The sequence below is a fragment of the Puntigrus tetrazona genome, chromosome 8 (genome assembly GCF_018831695.1).
Source record: "Puntigrus tetrazona isolate hp1 chromosome 8, ASM1883169v1, whole genome shotgun sequence".
NCBI lineage: Eukaryota > Metazoa > Chordata > Actinopteri > Cypriniformes > Cyprinidae > Puntigrus > Puntigrus tetrazona.
Genome location: NC_056706.1, coordinates 24,232,420 through 24,252,932, shown reverse-complemented (window position 1 = coordinate 24,252,932; position 20,513 = coordinate 24,232,420). Strand labels below are relative to the sequence as shown.

The 20,513-nt window shown below is 37.9% G+C and overlaps 1 pseudogene; it reads left to right on the top strand.

Annotated features, from left to right (window-relative positions):
* The first annotated feature begins 1,686 nt into the window (after positions 1 to 1,686).
* Positions 1,687 to 20,513, top strand: part of LOC122350045 — a 46,260-nt pseudogene continuing 27,433 nt past the window's right edge.

Below are 20,513 nucleotides of genomic sequence, written 5' to 3'. Positions count from 1 at the left end.
ATAAATAAGTTAGCAACTTGGGTCATCCTTCAGACTTTTTTAAATCATAAAGTATCAGTTTTCTGTTTAATGGAGCTGCATGCTTTAATTGGCAAAACCAAAATCATTCAGGGGTAAATTGCACTGATGTACCTACATGAGTGAGTACAAACATATCTTCGTAACAGTACTTGAGCATTTGTGTTTTGTAACGATGTTAGTGCGAAATAAGCTTAGCATGTAGTTTAAATGTAAGTGATAAAGAAAAAGTCAGGCTAGTGTTATAAAACAGCAGAGAGGGGCTCATACATTTGCATGCCACACAGTGTTGTGCTATGGTTGTGGACTGAGGACTAGACAATGTAGCAGATGTCATGTTCTTGTGGAATATGTCCTGTGCTAGTAATGTTAAAGGCTTTAGACTGAACATTCAGACTTGCTGAATATGGATTGTCTTGGTAGGATTGTCTGTTTTTTTTTTCTTCTTCTTCTAGATTTTAAAGGGCTACCTGCTTTTTTGTAAAACGAAAACAAACCTTTCTTTTTAGTAGTTGTAATGTTTCATCAATGAAAAATGAATAAACACTTTCAAAACATTTCTGAGCTATTCCTCTCTTTTGTTGAATATTTCATTTGCTTCTGGCATCCCAAACCGACCGCTTGTGCCACATTTGAAACGCTGTGGCGCCATCAGTTGGTGAACGATCACAAAACATCACATGACCGCAGTCTCCATGTCCGCCCTATACTATGAAATACCTGATCACAAAATGATCACAATACACAATAAAGAAAAGCGGTTATGTGCAAATAAATGCGCCAAAGAACAAAAAATGATGACAGTAGCTATTAAAGAAAACAGTATTTTTTCTTCCCTTAAAAAAAATCTGTTAATAAAAATGCAAGACTGTTGTAAACTACAAAATAACAATAACCAAAGTAGTATTGAACTAATCGTACACTTAAGAGCCACATTGGTAAAAAAAAAGCGAATGAAATACCCAGGTCAGTGATTAGCCTACTAGGATATAGCCTAAATATTAATTATTTTATTGTAACAATAACACTTTGATTACGAATGCGAATTTTCCCGATAATTCCCCCTGAAAAGAGATTGGGCTAGTATTGAGTAGCAATTGGTCGCGGTTTGCTGTTAAAACCTGGCAACCCTGTCCTCAACCGTCCACGCTGCTACAACCAGTCCTAAATGGATGCTCCCCCTATCAGCTTAATTGGGTTTACTAAACCATACAGCAAGAACAGGTAATATGGATTAACGTGAGGAAGGCTGTAATAAATAAAGGTAATGACGCGACAAAGAGACCATTGAAGTCATTTGAACTTTATCTCGCGCCGTGCCAATACATTTTTAATGTTTACAATGTGTTCAATGGGTTTAGTTTCATAGTATTTCTTCTGACAAGAATTTTACAAAAAGGCCTGAAACGCATCGTGAATATTGTTTAACGTAAACTCACATAGCAATACATAAAATAAATACTAGAATTGTGTATATCACGAAGAAGCGCCTGTAATAGTACGCATTTTAAATACCCTTTATTATCGAGCGCGTGTTTTCTATCGTTCGGTAATATCACTAATATGTTTGTTATTCGCGTGAATAATGTAGATTAAAATGTGATGACAAATTTGAGCGTGTGTAGTGCGCGGGTGATTTCGCTCTCCTCTCGCGCCAGTGGTCGTCGCTCCTGCTCTCCAACGCGCTTCTTCTCTCTGCCGTCGGGGAGAGAAAGAGGGGGAGTGCGCCGTGTCTCTCTCCCTGCCCCAGACCCTCCTCCTCCTCCTCTGGTAGCCCGTCCATCTCAGAGCATCGGCGGTGAGTTTTATGGGGAGAGTGGCCGCTCCCTGCAGCGGCCCCGGCAGGATCGTGTCCTTTCTCACCGCAGTTCCGTGCTTATCCTGCAAACAGCAGCGGCGGCGGCGGCGGCGGCATCATCAGTCTGCGGCAGTGGACCGGGGCAGGAGGAGCGTGAGCATGAGCGAGCAGGGCAAGAGTGCCGCGTCCACGCCAGCGAGCGGGACACCGGCCCCGGGCTCGGACACCTACAAAGGCTGGCTCTTTAAATGGACTAACTACATCAAAGGTTACCAGCGCAGATGGTTCGTGCTCAGCAACGGACTGCTGTCCTATTACAGGTAAATAATGCGCCTTCCATATGCACATGTGTCCATGTCATTCATTTAGTATGCAATATATGCGTGTATTTAGGCTATAACGTTACTGGGCTATGTTGGTATGCTTTTGTGCGGTAGACTAGTGTAGGGGTCTGTCATGTCAAAGCAGGTCATGAGAGCTGTCAAACACACACGCGGACACTCATTGCACTTCATGAGCGCGTCTCTTGTGTGGACAGATGCTAGTCCGCCTCTCAAAACCCTCCCCACTTTACCACCGTTTGTTTCTTTTTAAACTAGGCCCTTAAACATCATTACGAGGCTGTCTCTTTTATTAAATGACAACAGTACGCTGTTTTTATTACCGCGTCAGCTAGCGCTCATGCTAACGTCAAGTGATAACGTTACTCTCGTTTAGCGGTGCTGTGTGACGCTCATGAGAGTCTTTGCACTTTAATATCCGACAACCTACTTTTGCTTGTATATGTGGGCGTGTCTTACAACTTTAGGTTTCATCATATATATGGCATGGCTTGTCTTTATGGCGAACTCAGCCGACAATAATTTATTTAGGTCCATATTCAGCCTCTGGCCAGCTACAGATGTGTTAGCCAGAGTTAGCTTTAGCCAGCGTAACGCTCAACGGTTTAAATATCTCTTACAAACAATTACCATGGTAACCAGCTTCCCTTAAAATAACATGAAAAGAAAGTGTTTCTATATTATTTTTTGTTACTGATTAATTAATCTATATATGTGTTTGTGTGATCCACAAAAAGTATACTATTTTTTCTTTCTATATATGAATGTGGCTTTATACAGCAAAACTACTCTTGTTATTGTGTTGTTGTTGTTTTTGTGACAGTATCTCGAATGACAGGCTGAGATATCTGATGTGAAGCTTATGTATGCAGTGATACAGTATCTTTTTAAAATTTAAACCACCTTCACATGTGTCACCTGTGAGTTTGGCCAGTAACACCTGTTGTTCAAGAGGCCCTCAAGCCAGCAATGGTAATCATGTTTCATTTCTCCCCTTATGTCAAGGATCACATGAGGTAACTGTCACAAAAAAAAAATCCTAATTACTGCTGGGTTTTAATTGCTTCATTACCACATCCAGGTCTGTCCCATAAGAAGAGCCTTCAATTATTTAGTCAAGCAGAAAGATTGCCCATTGAAATGTATAAGTGATTGCACATTATGTGAATAGGATGGCGATATGCATACAGCAAAAGGTAAATGTATGAAGAGTCAGGCGTTTTTAAAAATCGTCTTTTTCATTGTGCATTCCAGCGGATCTCAGTCAACTGCAGTTTGGGTTATTTTTGTTATTTTGTGTTAACTAACAAAAAATTATCTGGTTTTGCAAATAAACTCTTCATATGTTCTTTGAGCTATAAAGATTAGAATTGTAATAAAGTGTTCTACTGCTGGTGATTCTGCAGTTTCTGAAAATATTGCAAAGACTGGCCTTGGGATTATCAGTCACAGCACTTTCTTTTTTAATTTCCTGACCCATACTGAAAAAGTTGGAAATATTGCCAGTCTACATTATTTCCAACAAGTTCATGCTGGACGTGATACATGGTATTACAAGTAAATTTAGAGCAAATAGTCGCCAATTATGCTTTTTTTCTTTATGTGCCTTTCAAGTGGAGTCGGAAATCTCACGATTAGTTCTGAGCTACTTACAAGTTTAAAACACGATAGACCACACACTAATCTTTAACTTAGTTAATAACAAATATATGCATGATGTATGCGATATGTAAATTGGTGACAGAAGGAAATAATTTTAATATTTTTGAATATGGATGTTTTTGTTTTTGGCTACTTCTGTGTTATATTTCTGAATTGAATGAATGCTGTTCCTCAATCAGAGATATGAGTTTCCAGACGTTCAAAAAGTGTATCTGAGAGCCATTGTGCTATCAGAACTGTATCGTGCACCAACTGTGATCTAGAACAAATGGTTAACAGATGGTCACGAGGGTCATCGTGATAGTGTCATGGAGTACATCTGTAGTCGAGCGGCTAATGAAATAAGGGCAAAGGATCTTGTAAGAGCACTGAAGCAATGCCCATCAGTCCGTATCTCTACTGGGCAGACCCTGTGGGCCTCTTGACACTTAACACAGTGTGCTGCCACAGGGTTTCCACCCTGCTCTGGAGAATCTGAAGGAAAGCGACACTCTGCTGACTGTAAAAGAGAAGAAGCAAGGCTCTTGCCGCTCTTCTCTATTAATAGTCTATTATGGTGGAAGGTGATTGCAGTGGTGTAAAGCTAGATCTTCTGTCATCGGAGAGGTCTGGCAGCGGTGCTCACGTAGCCAATACAATGGAGTGTCTGGATAACGTGCCGTGCTAATGTCTGCCAAATCAACCTGCCAGATACACTGTTGGGGAGCCAGAAAGAGCCACAGTAAATGTGTGAATATTTTTAGAGCCAATGTATGATAACAGTCATTAGATTATGAATGGCTTCTTGTAATTCCTTGCTATTACTGGAAAAGTAACTGTTAGTCTAGTTTAACGTGTTGCTCACGTGAAAACTGAATTTCTGTAAATCATTTATTCACGCTTGTATTGTTGCGGACTGTATGTGGTATTTTTATTTGGAAAGAAAATGTCTTCCTTTGTGTTGTTAAAGAAAGAAAACTTTAAGTTGTTAAAGAAACTCCTAGACGCAGCATGGGGGAATGAGATAGCATGGGATGTGATTTAGACGTGAACCTGTATTTATTGCCTAAGGAAGTGCGCTACACATCATTACTGTTTAAATACAGGAGATGTACTTAGAGTGAATATTTTATGCTTACATTTTTATTAGTGCATTAGTGGTCAATATATTTGAGTGAGTCAAGTGAATGGAAAGATTTGTACCAGTCTTTCACGCAAATCTGCTTTATGCTGCTAAATATGCACAATTACAACATCTCACAGCGCTTTAAAAAGCAGAGAGCAGCTGACTCACACTCTCTAGGTGGCTTCTGTATCAGCATTTTCTTATTTTCAGCTGATATCAGTCTAACCATCCCCATGCAGTCATTATATAAATATAAAATTACCTTTCATGCAGCATGCAACACAGCTCTAAGTGAATGAAAACTCTTTCTCTCAAAAGAAACAGTCAACTCCATTTTTAAAACAAATCTCAAGCTGTTTTATGTAGAGGTCAACATGAAACATTAGCGTATTTATTGCTCTTTTCTGCTTGGTCTAAATGGAAATGCCACTTTTGGAGCATAAAATAGCTGTTTCCTCAATAACGCTGCACACAAAGCATCACTGCACTCACAAACGCTGCTTAATCATTACAGGTGTGATTAAATGAAAATGAAATCGATCAATTGGACCAATTGCCACAGATTAATCTCACGCAATGGAGGGTTTTAAGAAAATGAATTACTGAGTGAACTGTTTGAGCAAATAAGGTTTGAGTCCTTGAGCAAATAAGGTAAAAGTAAATATTTTAATACAATGGAAGTGTTTTTTGACCTTGCATGCATGTCAACCTAAAACCAGAACTTTTCATTACCTCTAATACACTGTAAAAAACAACTTGAAATACTTTAGTTGACTCAACAATTTAAAATTTTCAGCAGCAATTGCTGTATTTTTAGTGTCACATGATTCTTCACAAAACATTTTAATTTAGTGCTCAAGAAACAAAACATTATTATTGTTTTTTCAGAATTCTTTGATGAATCAATTCTTGATGAAACCAAATTAAAGCATTATTGTTTTTTTAATCATATTTTCCAAACAAAACCTGCTTGTATTTTTTTGTATGTTTTCTCCCCAGTATGTTCAGAATTGTTGGTTTTGGCCAGTTTTCTTTTTTAATGCGTTATCAGACTTCATATCATTTCCTGCGGTTCAATTAGTGAAGAAGCAGATTGGTATAGTAATCTGAGTGGGGAAGAGAAAGTACTGGGAGAAAAATCCCTGCTGTAATATGCCCAATACAGAGGAGAATTTCTACTCCTGTAAAAAGGCTCATGCTTTTTTCCTTGAGCTGGTCAGTTGCTACTTTATATTTGTTCTTTAACTGAAGTGAAACAGCTATGTTATTTCAGTAATGCTATTTCAAAACTCATTTATTACATTATAACAGCAAAGTTATTTTCAATTGTCAATTCAATTAAGATCATTTGGTGCATCGCGAATTCACAATGCATTCAGTCTGTTTTGCCTTTCCTTCCTGTACTTTTCCTTCCATGGCTTTTAGCGAAGATCACTGAGCTGATGTGCGTGTGAGTCATTCGAGCATCCAGCGAGGCTGTTTCTGACACACTGAGTCGATGGCCCTTGGGTTGAGATGATGTTGCTCACATGCACACCTCTTCATCTCTCTGGGCTGGATCGAACTGATCTTGCCGTCATGTAGACTTGCGCTTTATTACTAAGAGACACATTAATCAATCACTCTTCTTTATGTGCACTTCTGAAGAACTCAGCTCCCTGTAGTGCTGTTACGGGGAGCTGAAGGAAATGCAGAGGCTTCCTAAAGAACATGCCTCAGACGTGTTCTGCTGATGTGTTAGTTTTACTGAGAGAAGTAGAACCCCCACCTCCATCACCACACACACAATCCTGTCATCTGCAGTGCTAAAACACGTAAAAGTGTAATGGCCTGCGCAAATTGCACTCGGTCACAGCACCTCCCCCTCCTCCTTCTCCTGCTTGTGATGAGTCACATATCTTCCCCTCTTGTGTTTTCCTTCTTAAACACTTTCACTCTCACTGCTTCCTTTTATGCATATTTCATTTCTAGTTCATTTCTAGTTAGTTCATGAAGAATCCATTAGTGAAATAGTAAAAGAAAATGACCATATTATGACATACAGCCAAAGCAGCTGTGTTTAAGTGGACTAAATAATTAGAAAAGTCGGGCATATATCACCAGGGACAAGTCTGACATTTCGTTGGAAGATTGAGTTGATCTGAATAAGACATTAAGATGCCTTTAGCCAAGGCGAATTTTCATTACATTCCCAATTGTAAAACAAGCAAAACAAAATTATTATTCTGACTTAGGCCATGAGATGAAAATTAAACAGTAATCAAATTGCCTATCATATTGCATATTACATAATAATCAGTATTATCACAATTAGCCAAATGTTCTGTTTTCAGGGCATCTCTAAATCATTCGCTTCCAGACAATGCTTGACCTTCTTTTGCAATGTGAGTGATAACGTTCCATTCTACTGGGAAGAATGTGGTCACATGATCCGAGAGGAGTGTGTCCCTCAAGGGTTTATGGGAGGTTAACGGAGAGAAGGGTGTTTTGGAATGTGACTGTTTGCATAATGTTTTCACTGACACTCTGCACATTTCCTGTAATTATTTATGGACTCTAAATACAGTAAATTTCATCACTCATTGCTGAGTGTGTGTTTCTCTTGCATGTAATAATATGGGTTTTGGCCACTGCAGAGCAAAACCCTCTGTTGATAGTCTCAGGGGATAGTTTAAGATCAGGAGTGTGTTGCAGTGCTGTTGCAACTGAAAAAAAGTACAAAAATGTAAATAGAGGGATAACAGACTATAGAAATAAAAATAATTACCTTTTCTTAATGACCTTAAGTGATAGTGCTAATATGTCATAATATGACACTCGAACAAGCCAAACTACAGAAAGGAAAGAGTTGCTGCTGTTTTGGAAATAATTTTAAAAGGTATAATTTTATTCCGCAAATATGCATTAAATTGATCACAAGGGGCAGCATTTATAAAGTTACAAAAGATTGTTGTGTTTCAAATAAATGATGTTTACAGAATGGCTGTTTTCAACATTGAGCCCTTTTAATATTGATAATAAAATAATAAGTGTTTCCTGAGCAGCAAATCAGTGTGTTACAATGATTTCTTCAAGTTCATGTGACAGTGAAGCCTGTAGTAACATTTTAGATATAAAGTACATTTTAAAATATATTAAAATAGAAAAACCTTCACAGTATTGTAGTTTTAACAGCAGCCTTGCTAACTGACAAGAAACCATTTAAAAAAGTCCTGTAAGCCATTTAAAATGAGATTTTTAAATATATATAATTTATATATTTAACTGAAATCATGATTGAAAACATCTGAGGATAACTGAATTTCGTAGACTCATCGATATCAACCCCTTTTCTTTCCCTCTGCTTTTATGAATGTATTCTTTTTGAAAAAAATCTGAATATATCTCTTTGATATTTCTTTTTCTCCTCACTTTCCCTTACCCTTTTCTCAGTCTGCCTCTCTCTCTCTGCAGGTTTTAATGACATATCTCTTTCTCTCTCTCTTCTTTTGCTCTGCATGGTAGTTCCTTACCCTGGCTTCATGTTCTCAGTTCTGACCCACTTACAGCCATTTGCGTCCATTCTGTCCCTGCAGGGTGGGTGAAGCTAATTTAAGATCTTTGCTTTTACCCCTCCACGCCTCCTCCCCCCTAACTTTCTCTCTCTTTCTCCTGTCTGCTTTTGCTTTGCTATGTTTTGAGTGTGCGATCTAAGCTCTAGAGAGTTTTTTAATCTTTTGTGTGATGGAGTGAATATAGTAATTGAGGGTTGGTCTCTGAGCTGAATGTGCATCTATCCCTCCCCTGGTGACTCGGTCACCTGAGTTTGGATTCAGCCAATTACTCGGTTTGCTTGACTGTCAGACCATCAGTTCCCAGAAGGCCTGATAAATGTAGCCAACAGTCGTTGGACACACACACAAGAGTGAGGCTAGTGTGATAGAGAATAGTGTTTTGAATGTGGAAGGAGATAATTGTTTTTTTCTGATTGAGATTTCCTATTACGCTGATATATTTTAAAAATATTATATTTTTAATATATATTTCTCACACCAATTGTTCAGTTTCAAAGTAGGCAACATTACTGAAATTATTATTCAAAATTGAAAAACTTGCTAGGTGCTAACATACAGAAATGTTCTTAGCATTTATTGGGATTACCATGAACATCATAGGCCTTAAAGTTTGTGGTTTTTAAACTTGGTTTAAATGATGGTTTTGTGCAAAGACAATAATTTAACACACAATTAACCGTTTTTGCAGTCTTTTGAACAACTGGTAAGTAATTATACAAATTTAAATTTCACAAATCTTAAGTACACAAAACTAACTTTATTTCAAGCTTGATTTCACCGACTGTAATGAGTTCAAATGAGTCACATGTTAATTCAGTAACCATACTAATTCAGTCAGGCACAATTAGTGATAAATCAATCAGACAGATTTAAAAGATAACTCATCAGTCTTTTTGAGTTTTTCCTTAAAAAGGGTCATTTGTCCTTTAATTGGACTACGCTGATAATGTTTGCGATTTGTATTTTCTTTCAAACCAGTTAAACTCAAATCCCACTTCACAGCCAATTTCATTGGTCAACTCGAGCAGCCACCTGTCTAGAAAAGTTCAAAATTTATGGATTCAGTTCAGAGTTCAGAAGGATGGATCTCATGACAAACAGTAATGCTATCTATCAGGATGTGCTACCAAACACTAAGGTTAAGGTCAGGGGTGAGTATTTGTTTCAGCGTTGTATAGGCAATTAGCACTTTGATTGACATGACCAATGAAATCTTTAGATTTTGCCATGGGCGAATTTGTTTTGAGTAGAAAAAAATGGATCATGTTTTGATACACTATAAATAACTGGTTTATATGAATAATTAGTTATATATACATTATATATACATAAAATACAGACACATTTATTTCCACAAACACAGTATATATCTGTGTCAGAAATGTCTGACCTGCTCTGAATTAGTGGAATGTGTCTCACAGTTTCTCTGAGAGGTCAGAGCTTTGACATTCCATTAGAGATGTGCAACAGATAACCAGAGCAGTAACACAGAGACAGGGTCCTGGCTCTCTGGGTGTCTCCCCACTTTTTGACTCCTCCTCTATTCCCCTTCATGGCTTTTACTGCCCTCACTTTTTACACTTTCACTGAACCTGTTTTTCATTTTCTCTTTCTGAGTTACCAAAGCCTCAGTAGCGTGACACAGTTGAGTTTGAATCAGAGTTTCATAAGCAGCTGAGCGAGGAATCTTTCTTTATTTCCTGTGTTTCTTGGGCTGTTTTGTGAGGATTTAGGTCTTTGTTAGGCCTCTACTCAAGGCTTGGCTAAATTAGAGCTCATTAGAATGGCCCGACAAACTCATTGCTATCTTTTCAGATTTCACACTCTAAACAACATCACAGGATCACTACAATTAAAGAAAATGTCGGTTTAAATGTACTGAATATTAGCCTTTTACTCTGGTTCATTAAATTAAAAACAAGAATGAAGTTATTTCTGTGATCAAATTGTTTTTTGCGGATGCCAATAATCTTAAAATAGCACGCTGGTGACTGATTGATTTTTTCAATGATCCATCTGTTTGTCACTAAAAGAGATCATTATGAAGATGTGTTATAGAAAGCAGAGCTAGAAGAGATCGGTTAACACAGCCAATCTTACTTTTATTGTTCTGGGCCATGTTTCCAAAAGCATTGTACACCAAAGTAGATCGTAAAACCATTGCCACCAGTGGTTTCTGTAGTCATCTTAACGCACAGTGCTTTTGAGAACACAGCCCTGCGTTTTCTCTTGTTTGTTTAAGAATATAATTATAATTCAATGTAATTATGATTACAATTACAATTTCAAATAAATAATCAACAATTATGATTTTTGGTAATAATCGTGCAGCCCTACTTCAGGTACACTTTAAATATCTTGCATTTAAAAACTGATATTAATCAAAGATCATACCGTCTTCATCAATAGCAACAATAAAAACACATTTTAGCCTTAATATTAAGAAATGTGCATTTTACACAAGCAGTACTACAAGTCAAGTTTAAATTAGCTGTACTTTTGTAAGTCTTGAGCGATATGTCATTAAATAGATTTGTACTGTAAGTTATTTTAAATGTATACATTTTTCACTAGTGTAGGCCTCAGTAGTTTTCTTTGCTGTTTGATAGTGGGTACTGTAAGTTCTGTTCCTGATCTCTCTGTCAGGGTTTACATCACGCTCTGTTCCCTGTCTCTCTGGCTGTGACACTGGCTGGTTTGTTTGAGTGTTGTTGTTTGGCCAGCTGACACACAATAGCCATGTTAACTTCTATTCTCTGTCCACTCAGTATGCAGCTGTGTGTAGTAATGTTAACACTTATAGGTGCTCAGTGTTTCTTTAACTTTCATCTGACGGATGTGATATTCAGTCTACGTATTGTTTAATTCACAGTACAGCTATCTTTTGTGCTACCTCTCTTCAACATTTAACAAACTGGACATTTAAATGAAAGGTTTAACAGTAGTATTAATCACTTTCTTTTTCTTTCTTTTCTTCTCCTCATTGTTCCCTGTCTCTTTCTAACACCTCCCTGCTCTCCATGTTTTGGTTGATCCTTCCGACTTCGTCGCTCTTGATAGGACGCAGGCAGAGATGGCCCATACGTGCCGCGGCACCATCAACCTGGCCACAGCTCACATCGACACCGAAGACGCCTGCAATATTGTTCTGAGCAGTGGGGGGCGCACTTACCATCTGAAAGCCAGCACAGAGGTGGAGAGGCAGAGATGGGTCACAGCGCTGGAGCTGGCCAAGGCCAAAGCCATCCGAATGATGAACGATCAGTCCGGTAAGGCGGGGAAAATTCTGGTGAATTTGAGGTTTTAAGATTAAATTGATCATTGCCACACTGATTAGCCAACATTTTATTTGGGCTTGTAAATTGATTGTCCATATAATAAACTGGCACAATGATTTGACAATATTCAACACATCACATCCGTCCTTCAGGTCTTCAACAAACATTTATCTGAAGTTTCCAACAAAGGTCACTTTGACACTCATTTGCCTTTTTGACATCTAATCATATGGTTTAAGTTGTTACTTTGTAATTTAAACAGTATAGAAATGTTCGCCTGGATCCATGTTTTCTCTCTGCTTAGAACTAATTGTGTTAATTGAGTTGCTGCATAAAAGTTTTGAATGGAAAATGTCTGTGCTTTTAGACAATGGCTCCACAGCCCCGCTAACACACTGTTATCAGTCTGGTAAGGTGACTGGTCTTCTTACGGAGGCTTTGCATCATGTTTGCAGGGTTGGTGTGTAGTTCAGAGTGTTTGCAGAAAATCACAGGGCTCAGCAATAAGAATTTTCTTCTTCCGGTCCAGTCAGGAGAGCAAATTTACACTGGCCATGTCATTTGATTTTCCCTGGCCACACCATAAAATGGTCTATTTTTACTTTTACAAAAGTTTTTAATTAACTATATTAGCTAAAAACTAAATTAAGTGTTTTTATTGGTTAACTGAGGAATCAAAATTGTATTATTAAATCATTGTATTATTAAAAACGTCCTGTAAGTTTCAGAACTCAAAACTTTCTTGTTAGTCTAAAAATGGTTTATATTAAAACCAATTTTTTAAAAAAAAAAAACAGGTTGTGTAATATTTGACTTTGTGTCGTAATAGTGTGGATGAACACTGTCTCAGTAATGTTGCAACATACAAGTGTGAGTAACTGTTTTATCACATGGTCACTATTGTCTGTTTGTCTGTCTACAGATTGTTTAATATTTACTGAGTAATTATGCATTTAACCTAAATCATTGCAGTGTCCATCTGTGAAGAAAGTAAGCTGTCAAACACACACAACTGTTAGCCAGTCATAGCAGTGAGCATTTACTTCAAGTGTACAATCTGCCATACCTATTCAAAGGGGTCAAAACAAGACAGAACATAGCCTATTGCTTCTGAATTATATAAATAAAACAAAGGCAACTCATGACCCCCTTTAAAGCCTTGCAAAAAAAAAATTTGAATGAATGTAATGGAATGATAATGGAAACCAGATATAATGAATGACACATTTTGTCTGTAAAAACAAAAAGACTCGCTGTCATCTACGTTTGCCAACCTGATAATGCATTTAAATGATCAGAATTAAACAACAATGTTCAATACATCATAGAAAAACAGATATAGAAATATGAATTGATTTTTAAATGAAGACTTGAGGCTATCTCACACTGTTCAGACGGTCCTTTTTGTTGAGCCCTGGAAGGATTGCGTTTGGACTGTACTGACTCAGAGATGCTGTGTTTTTTTTGTTTGTTTTTTGATTGCGTAGTTTGCGGTAAATGCTGTGGTTGACTGCATTGCTTCAGATAGATCACATCTCTCTTTCCAGTAAAGATGTCTGAACAGCGAGCTGTTGAACGGATAATATTAATCTTTGGCTTGAATCACTGCATACTGTCGATGTGTTCACGCTTCTCCTTGACTGAATGCTGAACCAGGCTAGATGAGATGGCACTTCTGGGTTTCAGGAGTCAGGACTGCATGAAGCATGATTGGATTGCTTATGTTTATGTAACAGTGCAATTCAAACTTTGGGACCACTAGACTAGAGGACCTGTTTACATGGACTGCAAGACTATTTACTACTTTAAAACTGAGAGATGGATATAAACAATGCAAAGACAACATTCATTAATTAACCATTTCAAATGTACGAAATTATTTAGAGAATATTAGGTCTTGTTCATACCATTGCAGTCAATGTAAATATAGCCAGTGCCTGCTATTTTGCAGCTCTCTGTACAAGGCACTATTTGATCAAAGCTGTTGCTGCATGTGTTTAAAGATACGCAGTCACTTCCTTTTAATAAAAATCTGCAAAGAAAAAAATCCCTGCCGTTTCAGTGCTTCCTGATATTTCAATCAAACTCTTGGGACAAGCTCATGTTGTCATACAAAGCTGTATGAATCACTCATGCAGTGTGTTTGTCTGTTAGCTCTCTGGCAGTACTCGGGGTCAGAGTGGGTCAGCACTTTCGCCATGTTACAGCGCTGTCCTATATTTGAGACCTGAAGCGCTCATCTCCTGTGACACACACAGCTGTCATTGCTCTGTGAGCTCCTGAAGCAGATGGCTTCTGCTTTTTGGGTAGAACTTGTGTTTTATCGTAGCTCAGGTTGTTAACTGTACACGTACTTTAACACTGAAATAATGTTTCGCTATGTTTTATGAACAGGAATGTGTTGAAAATGTTTATCTTTTCATTCACTTATTAGAGTTACAAAAACAATCTAAAAACACGTTTTATGTTTTGTGTTTTATTTATTTTTTCCTCCCAGATTTTTCATATTTTAAACAAAGATATATAACATAAATTAGTATTCATCATATAAGTGGGGAAAAATGATTTCTGCGTTTAATAGGTTCACCACAAGGGGCAGGTGTGTTCATTTTGGCACGTGGTTTTAGTTCTCATGAGAACCCAGCCAGCACTCACGTGACAACAGAGCTCTTTTTATTTCTCTCTCTAATCTCTCTTGTATGTCAGACTCTCATCCATATGAAACCCTGGCTGTGCTCCAGCCCCCTTCTCTTCATTCCATTCCAGACGCTACCCACTCTTTCCTCTCACACACAAACAAACCCAAGCTTTCTATTTTTGCGGAGCTATTGCATTCTGTGTATTCTGTCTATATGCGAGCGGTATGTGTGTCAGTATAAATGACAGATTCATTCCTCTGTGGAGCTGAATGGCAGACAGAACGCTGATGATGTTGTGTGTGTTTGTGGTCAGCGCACCTGAACTCTCTCAAACTAAAATGATACAATCCCTTTGTCTGTGTGCCATGTGTTCGTATAAAAAGTCTGTTACGCTGAGAATATTTAATCATGTTGGGAATATTTTAAATACTAAGCACCAGTAAAATCACACTCACAGCTGCCCAGCTTGAACTATTTTTCTTTGTAAGAACTAAATGCAAACAAAAGAGTGTCAGACTCAAACTTTGTAATGATTTCCCTTTTTCTGTAAGGTCAATGAAGTCACTTTCAAATGTTCAAAAAGGTTAAAAGCAGATCTTTTAATTGTTTACCTTGTCCATGACTCTGTGTGTTGCCCTCTGTATTTTTTTTATTTTGTTGTTGAATGTTATTAAGTGATAGTGAATATGTGGTTGGATTAATTGAGCTATAAAAAATAAAGAAAACAACTTAGTCATTTACATTTGTATAAAGTATGATGGCCTCAAAATTAAGTTAGACGTTATATATCTTGCATAAATCAATAATACAAAATTCTGTGTATATATAGTACATATACTACCTTTTAGAAGTTTTGGGGTCTGAAATTAATTTGGTCAGAAAAAAAACTGTAATTTTGGAAATATTATTACATGAACTATTATAAGAACTTTTTACAATATTTGCTTAATATTTTTATGCAAACTATTAAACGTTTTTCTGATAGCAATATAATGTAATATAATTAAAAGACGATAAATATGGATGACCTTTTAAGGTGACTCCATCATGGATTTTTGAAAATGACCTATTATGCATTGTGTAACTCAGCTCTAAGTGAATGAAAACATCATGCAAAATTATGAAAGTGCACCGTGTATGACGTTATTATCTCTCACAAGTAAGAGTCAACTCTCAGTCATTAAAACGAGTCATTTTTAAGTCCCATGCTGTTTCATGTCGATGTCACATGAAACATTAGCGTGTTGTCTGCCCACTTGTTGGTCTTTTTGCATTGGTCTGAATGAATATGCAGATTCATTCTTTGCCACTAGGTGCCATCTTTGGAGCATTAAAAGCTCACAAACACTGCTTTTAATATTCAACCAATCCCTGCAGAGGTTTGCAAAAACAAATCGCTGAACGAAATGTTTCAGAGTCGTTAAACAAATAAGGTAAAAATAAATGCATATTTTAAGAAAATGAAAGTTTTTAATCTTGCATGCCTGTTGTTTCAAAATATAAACCCGTAGCAGGAGCACTTAAAACAGCTCATGTGAAAGTCAAGATTAAGATTAAAGTAATAAGACACTACTAAACAGAAACTGGAATTTTTTCAAGCATGAATTGGTCTAGACAAGGTTTTCAATGGGAAATTTGGTTGGCTTTGTCAGTCGAGCTGTGCTGAAATCTGATGATGTCAGAGTGTGATCTCCTGAAGGAAGTGAGAGACTTGCAGAAGTGGGTCAGACTCACATCATTGATCTCAAGCTTTTAGATCAACACCATAAGCTCTAAAAGCCCTGCTCAGAAGAGTGTCTATTTTTGCACTGGTATTTTTATCTGCATCCCCACCTGTCTGTCTCTCTCTGTCTCTGCCTCAGTCCCAGCAGACCCACCTCACTCTGTTTGTTTCACACATACTCTGAGTCACTCTGACAGTGGCTGAACCCTGTGCTCCAGTGTCTGGTTGTCAGGATGGTGGGAGTGGGTGTCATGGTGATGCGATCCTGCACCGAGATGCTGCATAGACTAAAATTACGATTCACCAATGCCATGGTCATGGGATTTAATCCCTGGAGAACACATATGATAATGTGTAGCTTGAAGGCTTTGTAGGTGTCTTCGAATACAAGCATCTGCCAGATCTATAAGTTATCACCAACTAAACCTGATTGTCACCTGCTTTGTGTAAACGTGTGGTTTACAGTGTGATGTCATAAGAAAGCCAGCAGGTGGCAGGCCATACCTGACCGCAATTTTATGACCACAATAGCCGTTGGATCAGGGAGAAGCAATTCTGATCCTGGAGAGCCACTGCTCTGGAGAACAAATTTTAAAAATCCTTTAGGGCTGGATTTGACCACCCGTGTATTAGATTTCTTTTAGTGGGCCTTTAGTAGTTGGCATCCCTGTTAGTATTGGTTATTCATGCGCACAACTTCTCTAAAACATTTTCCCAAACATTCTCTTAACTAGACACCAGGTGCTGGTTGTAAAAACGTAGTCACTGTGTCACGAATGTGTCATAAGAACTTGTCTGTTCAACTAGCAGTTAATCAAGAGGAAATTACACTCACATATAAGATTTAAATTAGACTAATCTGTGTTTCTATATCATTTAAGTTATTAGATGAAGTAAGTGAAACTAAATGGACCACAGAAACGGACTACATATTGCATCCTACAACGGAAATAAAGACTTGTTTTTCTTTTTGAAGACTGCAAGACCTTCACTCATGTTTGGAACACAAATGAAGAAAATTTGTATAAATTCCTGGTGTTTTCTGACTCTTCATAGACAGTGACAGAACTACCTTTTTCAAAGCACAAAGTCTTAATCTAAACAAAAAAAAAAATCTTAATTTGTGTTTCAAAGATCTTACAATTCAGAAATGACATGAGGGTCACGGGTGGGTAATTAATAACAGATTGAAAATTTTTGGGTGAGCTATCCTAAAAAAAAAAAGTTTTATGTTCAAGGTGGACGTCGAAAACAAATGTGAGTACACCGTAAAGATTCAAAATCACTCATTACACGGCATAGCAAAACTCTCGCATTGCAGTCAGTTTTTGCAAGGTCAGAAAGTGTGAGACAATTTACTTCTAAAAGTTTTATTTTCTGTTTTACTTTTAGGCACTATTTGTTTGGAAATGTTAGGGTCAGCTGTTAACATTACTTAATTCTCACACTAGCTTTTGACAAAATGCTTACTGGCCTTTTACACTTCTGTTTTTAGTCATCCAAGTTTCTTTCTTGTGCTTTCCTTCTGTTTCCAGTAGGAGCTGTTTAACAGCACGACATTGGGCTTGTTTCGAGTCTAATGAAGGTATGCAGATATGCGTGTGGTTTTTCAGCTTTCTGTCTGTCACGCTTAGGGAGAGTGGAGCTGAATGATCAGTTCTGGTATGTACGCTCATTACCCAGCATTCCTCAGCGGCCACATCACAAGGCAAGAAAGGAGCGCCTCGTGTCCCTGTCATCATTTCACACCCACCTGACATGTGGAACACATTCTCGTTTAGCTCTTCATATTTCACTCTGCATTCTCATTATCACTCTCCATTCCTCTGTCCATGGTGCTGAAAGTCTATTCTTTGAGAAAAGTGTCAGCGATTAATTGGCGACGGTTTCCCTGGTATTCTCTCTCTCTCTCTCTCTCTCTCTCTCTCTCTCTCTCTCTCTCTCTCTCTTCTCTCTCTCTCTCTCTCTCTCCCTCTTATTCCTCCTACTCTGCTCTCTCCTCCTCCTACTCTTTCTACCTCTCCTATTTCTCTGTAAGCTCATTCATTTTCTCTGCGTATAGACCAGAGCAGAGAACCGACACAAGTGACCTCTTCTTTTTTTTTAGCGTGAGCTCATAGACAAGCTCGCTCTCTCCTTCTCTTTCTCTCTCTCTCTGCACACTCTTGTTCTTTCGTTGAGCTCTTGCTGGATCCTTAACTGAGGAGTGAATCTCTATGCCAGCAGAGAGGAGGAGGGCTTTCTCCTGTGTGTAAGTAATATCATAGCATGTCCAGGCGAGTTTGTTTTGCCTAGATAGATCGTCATACCCACTGTGAGTTGGATATATCTGTGTGATATATTTAATTGAATATCTTCTAAGATATGTGAAGAATTTTTCTGTTGTGGCTCAGTAGACTTTGGGTGTTTAATGGCAAGTTTCTCTTGTGTTTGTAAACGGCGGGTGGGTGTGTATGTGTGCATGTTATTTGTGTGGTGTGTGTTATATGTCTCACCGCTGTGCTATGTCTCTGTGTGTGTTTTGTAATCTCACACACTCCAGCCTGACCTGATTTACTACACACTGACAGATGGTGCATCTCTCTCTTCCTCATACCTCCATCAATCTCTCCTCCTGCTATCCTATGTTCCTTGCTTTTTTAATGTCTGTCCATTGGGCATTACTGGCGTGATTTGCATGTTGTTTGCGTGTTCGTATGTGTGAGTGTGTGTTAGAGACTGGAAACATGTATGCAGGTTCTAATCTTTTTTTTTCAAGTACATGATTTGATCTGCATTGTGGTTGTTTATTAGTCTTTGCCTTTTTGCTTCTTTTGTGCCTGTGTATATATGTGTGTGTGTGTGTGTGTGTGTGTGTGTGTGTGTGTTTGTGTCTGTGTGTTAGCCCACAGGAGACTCACTGTACAGTTGAGAGACTCTGTATGCTTGGATACACACTTTGGTTTCTACAACAGTCGTAATTGATTATAAAACTGGCTGGAAAGGAGAAGAAATAAGGGAAAAGGAAGGAGAGACATGCTTTGGTGATTTTACAATGTGAGACGTGAATCCTCATGCTGTTTATCTGTACAGCCGTCCAGTCATTCACTGCCAGACTACTGTCTCAAATGGGATTACCACACTTTCGTATGTGGACTTCCTGCCTTTCTTTTCCTCCTCTTATCTTCTATTTTCTGCATTCTTTCTGTATGGCTGTTCTGTTTTGTGAACAGTGTATTGTGATATTGAGGTGGCAAGTCTGTCAAGTGTGTCTTTTACAAGTCTCTTTGTGTCAGTCAAAACTGCTACTTTATTCCCTGTGATTTATCCAGTATTGTAACTAAAACTATTATTGTTCAGTAAAACAAAAATGTAACTAAAAACTAAGTTTTTATTAATTGAAATTAAATAAAATATTAATATTATATAAATAAATAACTGTATAAATGTATTCTGGTTCAGTTACCAAGGCAATGATTTTAGATCCTAAATTAATATTATATTAAATATAATAATAAGCCTTATAAAATACTGTGAAAAATGCCACTGTTATCTATTTACAAACAGATGCTGTTTTGATTGGGCTGTATGAGAAGAAACATATGGGGAATAATAAGATGATTTCCATCTTATCAGTGATGAATTTGAGAAACAACTGTCTAGATGTTTACATGACATTTCATTAAGCAGAACAGACATTTAAAGAAATGTTTCTTGGACAGCAAATCCGTATATAAGAAGGATAATTTTGGATTATAAGAAGGATTTTTTTGAAGGATAATTTGACATGATGACTAGTCATAGCTTAAAGTTGAGCTTTGCCATTCCAAAAATAAATTATGAACACAAAACCAGTCGTAAGGGTCAATTTATGGAAATGTACATTAATATACCATCAGAAAGCTAGCTTTCCATTGATGTATGTTTGTGTGTTTGTTAGGACAATTTTTGTCTGAGATAAAACTATTTGAAAATCTCATCTGTTCCATTCCCTTGCTATTTAATCATTGCTTGTTTGGAGTAATTTTTCCTCTGCTCTCGCCACATGGTTGAGCAGTTGGCACAGATGTCCTCTGCGATCTTTCATCTCTTCTTGTTGCAGCCTTTGCCCTTTTCAGACTAGCCTGAGTCCTCCTACATCTAGAACAGTCCAGTCTAGACATCAAGAACTTCCCAGAAATCCCTGCCCACGCTGTTTCTCTCACATTTCCACTCACGCACAAACGCACACATAAACCAGCTATGTAGCTCTATGTATAGAAGCGCTTTCTCCGTTGAATGCTCGCTGGTTTGAAAAATAGCAGGCGCGGAGGGGGAAAGTGAGAGATCGAGAGGGAGATGGAGCTGCGAGGAGCAGGTCTGTTTGTGTAGGAAACACTCAGGCAGGCAGTCGGACAGATCTGTAACATCACGACC